Source organism: Pseudorca crassidens, chromosome 10, assembly GCF_039906515.1.
Source record: "Pseudorca crassidens isolate mPseCra1 chromosome 10, mPseCra1.hap1, whole genome shotgun sequence".
In the NCBI taxonomy this organism is placed as follows: domain Eukaryota; kingdom Metazoa; phylum Chordata; class Mammalia; order Artiodactyla; family Delphinidae; genus Pseudorca; species Pseudorca crassidens.
In genome coordinates this window covers 4836877-4849493 of record NC_090305.1, presented here as the reverse complement: position 1 = coordinate 4849493, position 12617 = coordinate 4836877, and the positions used below count along the sequence as shown (strand labels likewise).

General features: G+C 44.0%; 1 protein-coding gene across 4 annotated transcripts in view; it reads right to left on the bottom strand.

The window, feature by feature from the left end:
• RREB1 (ras responsive element binding protein 1) overlaps positions 1-12229 on the bottom strand; it is a 179839-nt gene extending 167610 nt beyond the window's left edge. For 2 of the 4 annotated variants that reach the window (XM_067751914.1, XM_067751927.1), the window contains exon 1: positions 7465-8667. The gene's annotated coding sequence lies outside the window, so the exon portion shown is untranslated. Of the gene's footprint in view, positions 1-7464; positions 8669-11730 lie in introns of those variants that run through there. The other 2 variants (XM_067751926.1, XM_067751929.1) reach the window with 2 other exon arrangements.
• Between the last annotated feature and the right edge of the window lie 388 nt (positions 12230-12617).

Here is a 12617-nt window from a genome sequence, read left to right as displayed (position 1 = left end):
CCATAAAGGAAAAACATTGATAAATCTAATAATATTAAGAGTTTGTGAGCATGCAAAGGCATGGTAAATGGAATAATAAGACAAGTCAAGGTGGAAGGCGTTATTTGCAACACGTATAATCAACTAGAGACTCATTCCAAAATATATAAAGGAAGCCTACAAATTAGTAAGAAAAAGACAATCCATAGAAAAATGGGAAAGCTCTTAAGAAAAAGGAGTATCAAAATGGCCAATAAGGGTTGTTATTAATCGGGGAAAAGCAAATTAAAACCACAATACGACACCATTTCATATTCATCAGACCGGCAGAAATGACAAAGTCTAAGGATACCAAGTTCTGGTGAAGATGTGAAGCAGTAAGAACTCCCAATCGTTGTCAGAAGGAGCACAGACTGAACCAAGCACTTCGGAAAACAGGCTGGAGTTACAGTAAAGTTAAAATTACAAATACCGCGACCCAACAATCCACCGCCCACGCCACACCACATGCACCCTAGAGAAACTTCTGCACAACGGTACTAGAAGCCATATATATATATAAATGCTCTTGACGGCCTTTGTCGTAGGACCCAAAAGCTGCAAACAGCTCCAATGGCCACATCAACGGGACAGGAACCCCAAACAACAACAGCGACTGAACCACAGGTCCAGGCATCAGCGTGGCTAAGTCTTGTGATTATATCGTTGATGAAAACAAACAGGTAAAATGTAATATACACCAAGCACTTGCAAAACTAAATGATGTCATTTAAGGATACCTACACAGCTGTAAACTTCCTACGGACGGAAGAGGGAGGTGGTTTTAAAGCGGAGAACATTCTAAGGCTATGTTCTATTGCTGAATGTGGATGGGGGTTACATGCATGTCCACTTGCTAATTAAAACATATATATTTTTTTTTTAATACTCTTCTGCATATGTGCTATATATCAAAATTTCTGATTATCCTCTTAAGAAGGTGCAATACTGCCTATGTCCTGATTAGGAAAGAGGCCTGCTTTTTAAAAAGAAAAGCACGGGCTTCCCTGGTGGCGCAGTGGTTGAGAGTCCGCCTGCCGATGCAGGGGACACGGGTTCGTGCCCCGGTCCAGGAAGATCCCACATGCCACGGAGCGGCTGCGCCCGTGAGCCATGGCCGCTGAGCCTGCGCGTCCGGAGCCTGTGCTCCGCAACAGGAGAGGCCACAGCAGTGAGAGGCCCACGTACCACAAAACAAACAAACAAACAAATAAAGAGAAAAGCACATCACAAGCAAACTTTCAAATGTAAAAAACTGGAAGACGTATTCCAAAAGATAGTCCATCAAAGACAGAATGAATGTTCGATTACAAGGAACCCTAAGTAAGAGTAATAACAGCTCACCAAAGTCTGATTATACCACAATTTTTATAAAAGTCAAAAGGTGAAGGCTGATAATTAACGTGGATGTTGGATTCGACGACACATTGGAGGAATTACCATCAAAATAATTAGAAAAGCGGTAACAAATGCAGAGCGAATACCTGATGATGGTTTAGTCACATTTCAAAGGCAAGCTATAAAATTTAAATATGCAAAACGAATACTTTTCATGATTCTTTTATATTTCTTCATCTTTTGCCTTAAAAAAAAAATTCAGAGCCTTTACCCAGACCTAAGACTTTCCACTCTGACTGACACTAAGTACAGAACTCTATAGAAAGTACCAATTATTTCCCTGAATGTCTAAACTCACACTCTAACAGCAAATAGATTTCTGCTCAGCCGAAGTTTTCTGAAAATGGTCTGCATTTGTTTTTACCAGGAGGCCACTTAAATCTTACCCACTTGTTTAGCTGCAAGGATTGAAACAAAATGTTTGCTTGCAAAACAAACACTGGTTTTAAAATTCTCCACTTGGGCTGCCGGGTAAAACACTTGTTTACTGAAACAAATGTTTTATTTGGAAAACGCCTGCCAGTGTGGACACTTTCCAAGAAATACACCAGGATGTACTAGGATGGTGATGTCACGCCCTTGATAGAAGTTGGCATTTTAGGGTAACTGCACGAAGTTTACTTTCAGAGAATAGAACAACAATGGGAAAACCAATCCGCTTTTTTAAAAAAAATCCAAGGCCTAAAATGCTTTTACTGGGTCATTACATAGGCCAGTTCAATCCCCCCAAAGCTAATCTCTTTATACAATCAAATTAGTTTTATAAATGACATAATAAGTATCATCATCATCATCATTATTATTTTAGAGCTAAGCCTCTTCCTTTAGATTCATTCTATGCCTTCTGGCTCCCCTATGTGACATGGCATGAAAAACCATTTCCATCTCTTAATAAGATACGCTAGAACCCTGAAATGCCATTATTAACCACAAAACAGGATTGAGCATAGCCAAGTCTAACTTGAAAACCAGCCACGGAGATTTACTTTCTTAAGTACGGAAAGAAAACATCCCAAAAGATATTCTTGGGACCCTGTGGTTAGTTTCATATGGCGGCTCCAGTAAACACATTACATTTGACCAAATAGGATTCCGCTCCCCACCCCGCGCCCCAGAAAGCTTAGGAATTTTCATGAGTATTTTCCTGCTAAGGTTAGGCACTAAGAAATAAAATAGATCATTTTTATAGTCCATAATAATGGACTTTTAAAAAGTACATCCCAGGGCTTCCCCGGTGGCGCAGTGGTTGAGAGTCCGCCTGCCGATGCAGGGGACGCGGGTTCGTGCCCCGGTGCGGGAAGATCCCACGTGCCGCGGAGCGGCTGGGCCCGTGAGCCATGGCCGCTGAGCCTGCGCGTCCGGAGCCTGTGCTCCGCAACGGGAGAGGCCACAACAGTGAGAGGCCCGCGTACCGCAAAAAAAAAAAAAAAAAAAAAAGTACATCCCAAACTTTCAAAAAGTACATCCCCCATCTTTAAAAAACACCTTGCATATATCCTAGCATATGTGTGTTTTAATTTATAAACTGTATACTACTCTTAGGCATTACGAAACGTATACAAGAATGCACAATGCAAAGGACTTGATAGACATTTCTCTAAAGAAAACATACTACTGACCAACAAGCACATGAAAAGATGCTCAGTATCATTAGTCATCAGGGAAATGGAAATCAAAGCCACAAGATACCACTTCAGATCCACCGGGGTGGCTATAATAAAAAAATGGAAAATAACAAGGGCTGGAAACGATGTGGAGAAATTGCAACCCTCGTATATTGCTACTGGGAATATAAATTGGTACAGCCGGGGGAGAACAGTTCGGTAGTTCTTCAAAATGTTAAACGTGGAGCTACCACATGACCCAGCAATTCCAGTGTTAGGTAAATATTCAACATATACCCAAAACCACTGAACACAGGGATTTCCACTGACACTTTTATACCCATGTTCACAGCAGCATTATTCAAAATAGCCAGTGTAGAAACAACCCAAATGTCCATCAACTGATGAACAGATAAACAAAATGTACTATACACAGTCAATATAATAGGATATAATTCAGCCATAAAAAGAAATGAAGTACTAACACATGACACAGCATAGATGAGCTCTGAAAATATTATGCAAAAAAATAAGCCGGACCCCAAAGGACATACACTGTATGATTCCACTCATAAGAAATATCTAGAACAGGCATACGAGACAAAGTAGATTAGAGAGTCAAGATGGACGTGGGGAGTTGTTGCTTAATGGGTGCAGGTTTCTGTCTGGGGTGATGACAAATTTTGGAAATAGACAGTGGTGATGGTTGCATAACATTGTGAATGTAATTAATGCCACTGAATTGTACACTTAAAAATGATCATGATAGCAAATCTTATATCTTTTTTACCACAATTTTAACAAACTGAAAAAAAAAAAAAGGACAAGCTAAAAATACAATTGAGGTTCTAATATTTTCTTCTCAAATTCCAGTGGGCGACCTGGCACACTCCAGGGCTGGGTAGAGGCAGAGCTTCCAAAGCCAAAGCAAGAATTAGTGAATTGAATGTGGGACAGAGGGAATATTGGGGAGAGAATATACGAGAAAGCCTACAGCTCAAAAAGAATTGTATTTTTAATTCCAAAGGAAAGAGGACCTCATTCTGTAGCCTTTGCATAGAACTAAATGCAAACCACCTGTGAGTTCTCGCCATCCCTCACTCCCTCATGTCTGAGTCACTGCAAAAACACCAGGAAAACCCTCTTCACTTCTCCTGCAAAGCGTCCATTCGAATCTAGCTCACTTGGTGTGAGGGCTGAGGTTCTGCCTTACGAAGCAGACTGTGCTTTTTCCATTGTCTTACCGTCTCAGGTAAGACCCAAGTCCAACATAAAATACTCCTTTTCAAAGCTGTTTTCAAAGTCATTTTCATCATTTTCCCCCCCTTGGGCTCAAGGGGATCAATTATGGGGAAAAGTGACAGGAAACAATAAAAAGATTAACAGCCCAACATCAAGAAGCAGCTCTACTGCCTATGCTGGATGTGTCGAATACGAGGCTGGCCCAGAACCAAGGTAATCAAAGGGAAAACACACACGAGTTTGAGGCCTCGGCTGACATTTCAGGAGGATGAAGGCCCTGTTCAACACAGAAATGACAAAGCGAAGGGCACGGTGATGGAGCAGGAAGGTTCTGTACTAACACACAGCACAGAAATGTCCCACATTCAGCATCACAGGGTTTCACCGTAAGACAGGCACCTGTCGACTGCTGGACTGTTTACTTTAAAAGCTGGACTATTTTTCTAGTAAAATGTAAGAACTCAGCTTTAAAAGAAAACAAAATTGAGATATGTTAGACTCCCAGGACCATCTGAACTTTCATTTTCTGTAGATTAATGACGGAGCAACATGAATTAACTGCTGCTTTCCTTTGGCAAATCAGCTGAAGCTCATGGCTTCAAGGACAAACATGTTCTAAAACTGCAGTACAAAACTGTTGATTCATATCCTTCAAATCTCTCGAGTGACTGTACCTTATAAAAAATAACTCCGTGACTCTCAAAGTAATCCTTTAGAGAGAGCTCTCGTCTGAAATCTGTATTTCAATACCATCAGAGTGCAAAGTATTCAAAAATCTACATAAAGACTGCTTCTAGGACCTCCCTGGTGGCGCAGTGGTTAAGAATCCGCCTGCATTGGCAGGGGACACAGGTTCGACCTCTAGTCCGGGAAGATCCCGCATGTCGCGGAGCAACTCTGCCCGCGCGCCACAACTACCGAGCCTGCGCTGTAGAGCCCGCGAGCCACAACTACTAAAGCCCGCGCGCCTGGAGCCCGTGCTCCGCAACAACAGAAGCCCGCGCACCGCAACGAAGAGCAGCCCCCGCTCGCCGCAGCTAGAGAAAAGCCTGCGCGTAGCAACGAAAACCCAACGCAGCCAAAAATAAATATATTTTTTTAAAAGACTGCTTCTAAACAGAATTCAGTAAATTATATTGGTGTCATGCGTGGGCGCAGGATTGTGAATAGGTAGGTATCCATACAAAAGAAACCATCTTCGAAGTTCTTCGTGAAATTCTAATGGCCTTTGCCTGTTATTGCTACCGTAGGAAAACCTTCCACTGGTAATTCAGTCCTACTATGAAATCTTGGCTTTTAAAAGATGAGTTCTCCAAATGCAGAGAAACATATGAGGATTCTTGTTGAAAAGTGTTCCGTTTTAGTCCCAATGCTGATATTGCTTCAAAACTCTTTTCTCAAGGCCCTCTAGCATGCTATATGAAAAAAACGTTGCCAAGCTGGTTTTTAACACATCTTCACAGGGCTGATAAGCAAAAGTTTACTAAAGCAGTTTGGAATAAGATAAACTCAGAGCCATTCTGTAAGTTTTCTCAAATTCAGCAGCACTTTTTAAACGGAGGGTTGTTAAACAAGCCATAAATTCCCAAAGCTGTGAGAGAGAAATGAAGCATCTTTCCTTTGGTAAAACACGAACCCACAGCTTCTTTGGAACTGCGGCTGACATCCTGTTGGACTGAGCAGCTCGAAACCTGTTTTGTGGGTATTAGGAATGAGTGCAAACAGTAAGGGGTTGTGAAAATAAATTTTCTAATGGGGGGAAAAAAGTGAACAGCAATCATGTCTCCAATCTTTCTTGTGAATCTTACCTATTTAACCTTAAAAATCGTTCTATTTACCATGTGATCATTGACATGCTCATAAATTTAGAGGTTCTTGCTCATTTAGAAGTTTTTTGCCTGTTAATACCCATATTTTCATAAATAATAATAAGATACATGTCACTAGGAGAACTAGGACAACAGCAGTAAATACTACCTACCCCTCAGTGTGATCAAGAGAATGCAAAACGTGTACAAAACTCTATACACGCCGCAGAATACACAAAACAAACTCTGGAGACGCTAGAAAACTGTGTAAATTAGATGCTGTAAATTCTCATTTGAGCTCTTTCATTTTACACTCAGAGCTTCAAGAAGACTTTAAAATCTGTGTATCAAGATGCTAGCCATAACGGAAAAGGATATGAAAAAAATATATACATATATGTATAACTGAGTCACTTTGCTATACAGAAGAAATTAATACAACATTGTACATCAACTATATTTCAATAAAATTTTTAAAAATTAAAAAGAAAATGATGCTAGCCCGATTTCTGGCTTCTTAAAGAAATCTCGAGCACAAAATCGCCTTTTCCCCCCTGTAGTCTAACTTCACAAATAGCTGCTGAAAAGCATGTTCTCGGACAAGCCCATCCCGCAGACGGGCCATCCATCTACCTGCCATCTCTCCCCTCTCACATGAGTGCTCTAAGGGTCTGCATCTTATACCATCCTCTCTCACTCACAGTTTCTTGAGTACCTTGGGTTTCATTTTCTGATATGTTTAGAATACTCCCTTATATTCTAAATGAAGTTCAAGGCCTAGATTCCATTGCATAACAACGTGAATGTGCTTAACAGTACTGAACTGCACACTTAAAGTTGTTGAAGATGGTCCATTTTATGTTATATGTACTTTACCACAATTAAAAAAAAACACAACCACCCTGATTCCATCATTTTCTACTGTTGTTTGGTAGGGGTAAAGTAAAAGGTCAACGAGAAAAAAACCCCACCACTGGCTTCTGCAGGGAGAGGATGCTGCCCCTCCAACCTCCACCATGAATTTTAATCATTAGTGTCTGCCTGCTAGTGCACCAGACATGTAATGATACGGACATGAGAATTTGTCTCTTTATAGCTTATAAACAGGAAAGGATAAAAAAGAGCAAATGACACCTTGCAGCCGGATAATCGGCACCTGGTTAACTGGAAGTGACAAAATGTTTGCTGCCGCTCAAAAGGACAGACATTTGTTTTTTGTGACAATAAAGCAATGAGATACACAGATAGACAAGTATTCCTTGGAAAAGGTGTGAACGGTCATCACCCTTTAGAAATCCAGCCCTGAATTCCTGACTCTCCATTCTCTCTAAACTGGACTGGTTCTCTCTAAACTCTAGACTGCTGTTTAGAGCTCACAGCTTGCCCCGCCTTACCTCTGACTACTCAGCTCCCTTGAAGAGGATAAGCCAATCAGTCAGTCTCCTCCCGAGAATATTGCCAAATACCAGGCCCGGGGTCTACGTATCCAAAGGTACAGGAAGTAGTCTGCCCAGGGCCCGGTCTATTGCATCATCTCGACATACTTCGATGGACAGAGTGTGAGTCAGCCCCGAACACAGCGCTTCAACCCCAAACCTGCTTCCTACCTAGCAGGGCAGAGCTCTTCTGACACATCCATCCAGGCTTGCAAACCCGTGCTAAGTTTGTAAAGCAGCAGGTCCTCTGGATATAAATACAACTTCCAGCATTGCCTATCAATGGCTGTCCATCAGATACAAAAGCACAGGAACAGGTTGAAACTAACACGTGAAAAGGAAGAACTCTTGCTCTCCTGGGGAGAGACGGGAGGCTCCCGGGAAGTCTCAGGTTGTAGAACACACTGACGGAGGCACTGGTTCCCCAAGAGGAATCTGTATCAGAGTGGCCTGTAACGCTTATATAACACACAGCCTGCCAGCCCGGGAGATTCTGATTCAGTGCCTATGGGGTTGTACCCCTTAATCTGTTGAGCCGGGTTTGGGAGCTACTGGGTAAAGTACTTGGGTTACCACAATGCTGATTCAGTAGATTGGCTCTAACTAAAGCCTCAGGAATGACTACCTTCCAGTGCTTTACAAGGAAGGAGGAGAATCTTTTTTTTTTTTTTTTTTTGCTGCACGGTTTGAGGGATCTTAGTTCCCCCACCAGGGATCGAACTTGTACCCCTGTAGTGGAAGCACAGAGTCCTGACCACTGGACCACCAGGGAATTCCCAGGAGAATTTTGGAATGTATACATATGTATATAGGTATATATATAAATTCTAATCATGAATGTACCCTAAAATTCGTCCTTTGCCACCAAGTTCAAATTTAGGACCAATCATCGCTTACTTCTCTGTAGATGACTCACCCTCTACTTTCAGCCAAGACCCATCCATCCTCCCTAAATCACCTAAACCCAGCTGCCAATCACGGCTTCCAATTCCACTTCTGAAATCAACCCTTCAATTTACCTTAAACACTGCCTTCCTGTTCCAATTTCTGTTCATAGTACCACCTGCCAAGGCATCTAGATTTAAATCCGCAGTCATCTTGGATGCTTCAGGTCCACATCCAAACACCATAAAGTACTGTCAATTTTCCATTTATAACAACTCACGGGACTTCCCTGGTGGCGCAGTGGTTAAGAATCCGCCCGCCAATGCAGGGGACACGGGTTCCAGCCCTGGTCTGGGAAGATCCCACATGCCTCAGAGCAACTAAGCCCGGGTGCCACAACTACTAAGCCCACGCGTCACAACTACTGAAGCCCACGCGCCTAGAGCCCGTGCTCCGCAACATGAGAAGCCACTGCAATGAGAAGCCCAGGCACCGCAATGAAGAGTAGACCCCGCTCACTGCAACTAGAGAAAGCCCGTGCACAGCAACGAAGACCCCATGCAGCCAAAAATAAATAAATAAGATAAATAAAAGAAAATAAATAACTCTCCAAGCATCGCCTTCCAACCAAGGTCCCACTGATACAACCCTTGTCCAGGCCCTTGGGTCCCAGTGGCAATAGCCACTCATGGTCCCTGACCTCCCATTCCCAACAAAACGCACAAGATTAACCTTCCCCAAATCCAACAGTGACCACGTATTTTCCCTGCTCAAAATCCTGTCACAATTCCCCATTACCTGCAGATGAAGTCCTAACACCAACAGTGGCCCAGGCATTCAAGGTCCCTAACTGGTCTGTCCCTAAACCTATTATTCAAATGACAAAGTTCATACTTGATCCATCTCCAGGAGCAAAGACGATCCATTCAAATTCCCCCAATGTTCCCTGCGACTTCCTGCCTCGCGGCTTATCTTCCTTCTACCACGAGGAAGGTCTGTCTTTCTCTAGCTATTAAAATCATGTCCACCCTGTAAGGCCTAAGTTCAAGTTCTACCAACTCCCTCGGGAGCACTTCCTGATGGCTGCCACCTCACAGCTACCCAGGACACGCCCAGCACTGCCACATCTGAGCCTTTGCTAAGTAAGGGTTTGCCCTCTCCCTTTTACCTTCCCTTTCACCCTCTGCCCTCTGCCCCTCCCTGGAAGTTCCTGAGCACTTTGCGCCTGACTTTTCATTGACAGTCAATTGTACACTAGCTGTCTGGCAAGATCTCCCTAAAAAAGAGCAAACCCTCATTCTTACACGGAAACAATACAGGTTCACTGCTACTATTTTAGAGAATAAATAGAAGGAAAAGAATGTTTTTAATCTCTCATTCTACTTCTCAACTCATTTTAACTTTCATCTATGAATCCATCATCTCTTCTTAGGCATACAGGCACATATTTTTTCCTGGTGTTTTAACTCCTGAACTGTTAAACTTCTTATATTTATCATCTAGCTGTAACCACCCCCAACTAAAACATATTAGACTTCAGTCTTTTTAGGGACATGAACATGCCTCTCTCCACTGTGTAATCTCCACAGTGCTTAAGTTAACACAGTGCTAGACAAAATAGGTGGCTAAAATGTTTAAAGCACATGTTCACTGAAAAAAATATTTTGGGGGTAGCAGTGAGTAAACAGTTACAAATGCATTGTCCAAAATAATCTATGTGGAAACCTGCTACACATAGGCAATTTCTTGAAAAGTGCCCCCCAAATTATGTAACACGTTTTAAATATACAAGAACACACAATATTAAGGACTCTATTGTCAATCCTTTCTTAACAGATATTTATTCCTTAATTTAACTTGCTTTATAGATCTGATTTATAACTAAAATGAAGATCACCCTACATAGAAATGTTTCATGAATGTAGAAGAAATTGAGGCGTGGGGAGAAGGGATGGGGGGAAAAAGGAAGTCTGCCACTTCATTTTTCACTTAAATTTTCAATTCATTTCTATAGCAACAATGCTGGTTTGTACCAAGATTTGACAGTCTCATTATCTCACACAGAAGGAAATCATGCTCCCTAACAGGGTGACCAAATCTAAGATCATGAACGTCTTCATTTTTTTTTCAAGTTTCCAGAAAAGTTCTGCATAACTCTGCCATTTTCATTCAAATGCAAGACTATCCAGGGTATGGAATTGGTCCGTTTCCAGCTTCAGCTGTTGTACAGTTCAGGAAAACACCATAAGCGAAAATAAAGACTTTTGCCAGTTGAACTGAAGATCCTCTATCTAGAAAGTAATAGAAAAAGTCCAGTCTACTACCCCAAAGCAGATCAAGCATTATTATTCTTACTCCCATTTTACTGAGAAAACACAACAAAGTTAAAAAATAAAATAAAAATAGACTAGGGATGGTTAGATCTCCACAAAAGTTTTCATCACAAAATAACCTCCTCTTTTACATATAAACGTAGACTATGATTCAATGTACCGAAATTCAACTGACCAGTTTTTGCTTCCTATGAATATAGACTCTTTCATGCAAAATGCATCTCAATTTAGTTTTCTTTCTCTAGGGTTGCTTTGGAAACAGAAATTTACATTAAGTGCTAAGTCAGCTAGCTTTTCTTCGGCTAACTCTTAGGATCTCTCTAGAGGATAACACACCCCTCCTGGCTTCTTGAGTAAAACTCCAGCAGTTTCTTTGGGGCCTGAAGCTTCGCGGCTTTCTGGGCCTTGGTTCCGCAGCCCTAGCCTGCCCTCTGTAACTGAGGTCTCCTGGACCAAACCAGCAGAGGAAAAATGCGACAGCTCTCTGGAAAGGTGCTCAACAAGGGTTCGGGCTGCACTGCTTCGCAACCTCATTGCTTACTGTTATTTCTTCCTTGACTCCGCTTGCATCACCAGCACCCAAACCCAAAGCCCATCTCTTTAAAAGCTGGACCCTCCCTCTCCTAATCACATGCTCGGGGTGTGAGGTGCCGCTGGGCTCCGGAGGGAACTAACTGGACTGCTCTCATTTCTCCTGCTTTGAGGAGGGTTGAGTGTGAGGGGTTTTTTGCTGATTTTTTTCTTCTCCTTTTAATAAAGGCCTTTCCATGTTTGTTTCTCAGGCCTTCCTCAAATACAAAACTGTCACTGTCCCTGTCCCCTGCCTCTTCCGACTCGAAGGTACCAACTTCAAAGGGAGCGTTTGCTAAGAACGTTGGTAAACTTATGGCAGCCCGGGCCTGCATTTGGGAGACTCAAACTCTAACGCAAAGATGTTGAATTTATGTTCTCTGAGACGGCAGGAAAACAAACAAACAAACACACAAGAAGCAGGGCAAAAACCCACCTCCTCTCCAGTTTTTCTTTCACGTCTTGGTTCAGTAACAAGAAAAGTTAATCCGCTCCCTAGTGCAACTGCCGCCTCTTCACCCTCAGGCTCACCTAGAACATTCACTGCATCCTCCCATCCAAGCCAAGCTCGGTTACTGAGGCAACTAATTTTTTCTTCCCAAAGGGTCACAGGGAAACACATCCCTCGGGATCCCCTGGTAACCGTCCACCGATAAGGCTGGGGAACCACAACGGCAAAAGACTCGCTTTCCAAGGCTTGCGCGGGCCGCCGCTGCCGGTATGGGGGCGGGGGAGGAGGTGCGTGCGGGTGCGCAGCGTCCAGTTACATTCCTGACCCACTTTCGCATCCCCTCCCTCCCCCTCCTCTTCCTCCTCCTCCCGGGCAGGCCGCGAGGGCACCAGCGCCCCGGAGAGCCACCCGCGAGCTCTCCCTAGGCCGCCGCGGGCGGGGTGCGCGCGGCGTCGGGCTCCGCGGGGGACCGGGAGGGAGGGGGAGAAGGGAGGGAGGGAGGGAGCCCGCCGCCACCCCCACCCCACCTCCACCCCGGCTTCCCCTGCGCGGCCCCTCCCCCGTCACATGGGCTCGCGAGCACCTGTTGGCGACCTCAGCCCCTTAGCGGAGCCCCTCCCGCCTGCCTGGCGAAAACCCCCGCGGGAGGCGATGGGAACACTGCCCGGTTCTCGCTCTGCAAACCCCGCTTCGCCCGGGGAGGGCGCGGGGGTCGGGGGGCGACCCCTACCCAACTGCTCAGCTTTACAAAGTGCGAAAGCGCCCTGGTCGCGCGGCTATCCGCCCGCCGCCGCTTCCCCCTCCCTGGGACGGAGCGGGGAGGTGAGGCGCGCCCGCCCCCAACCCGACTCCGCTGGAAACCTGGGCTCTGG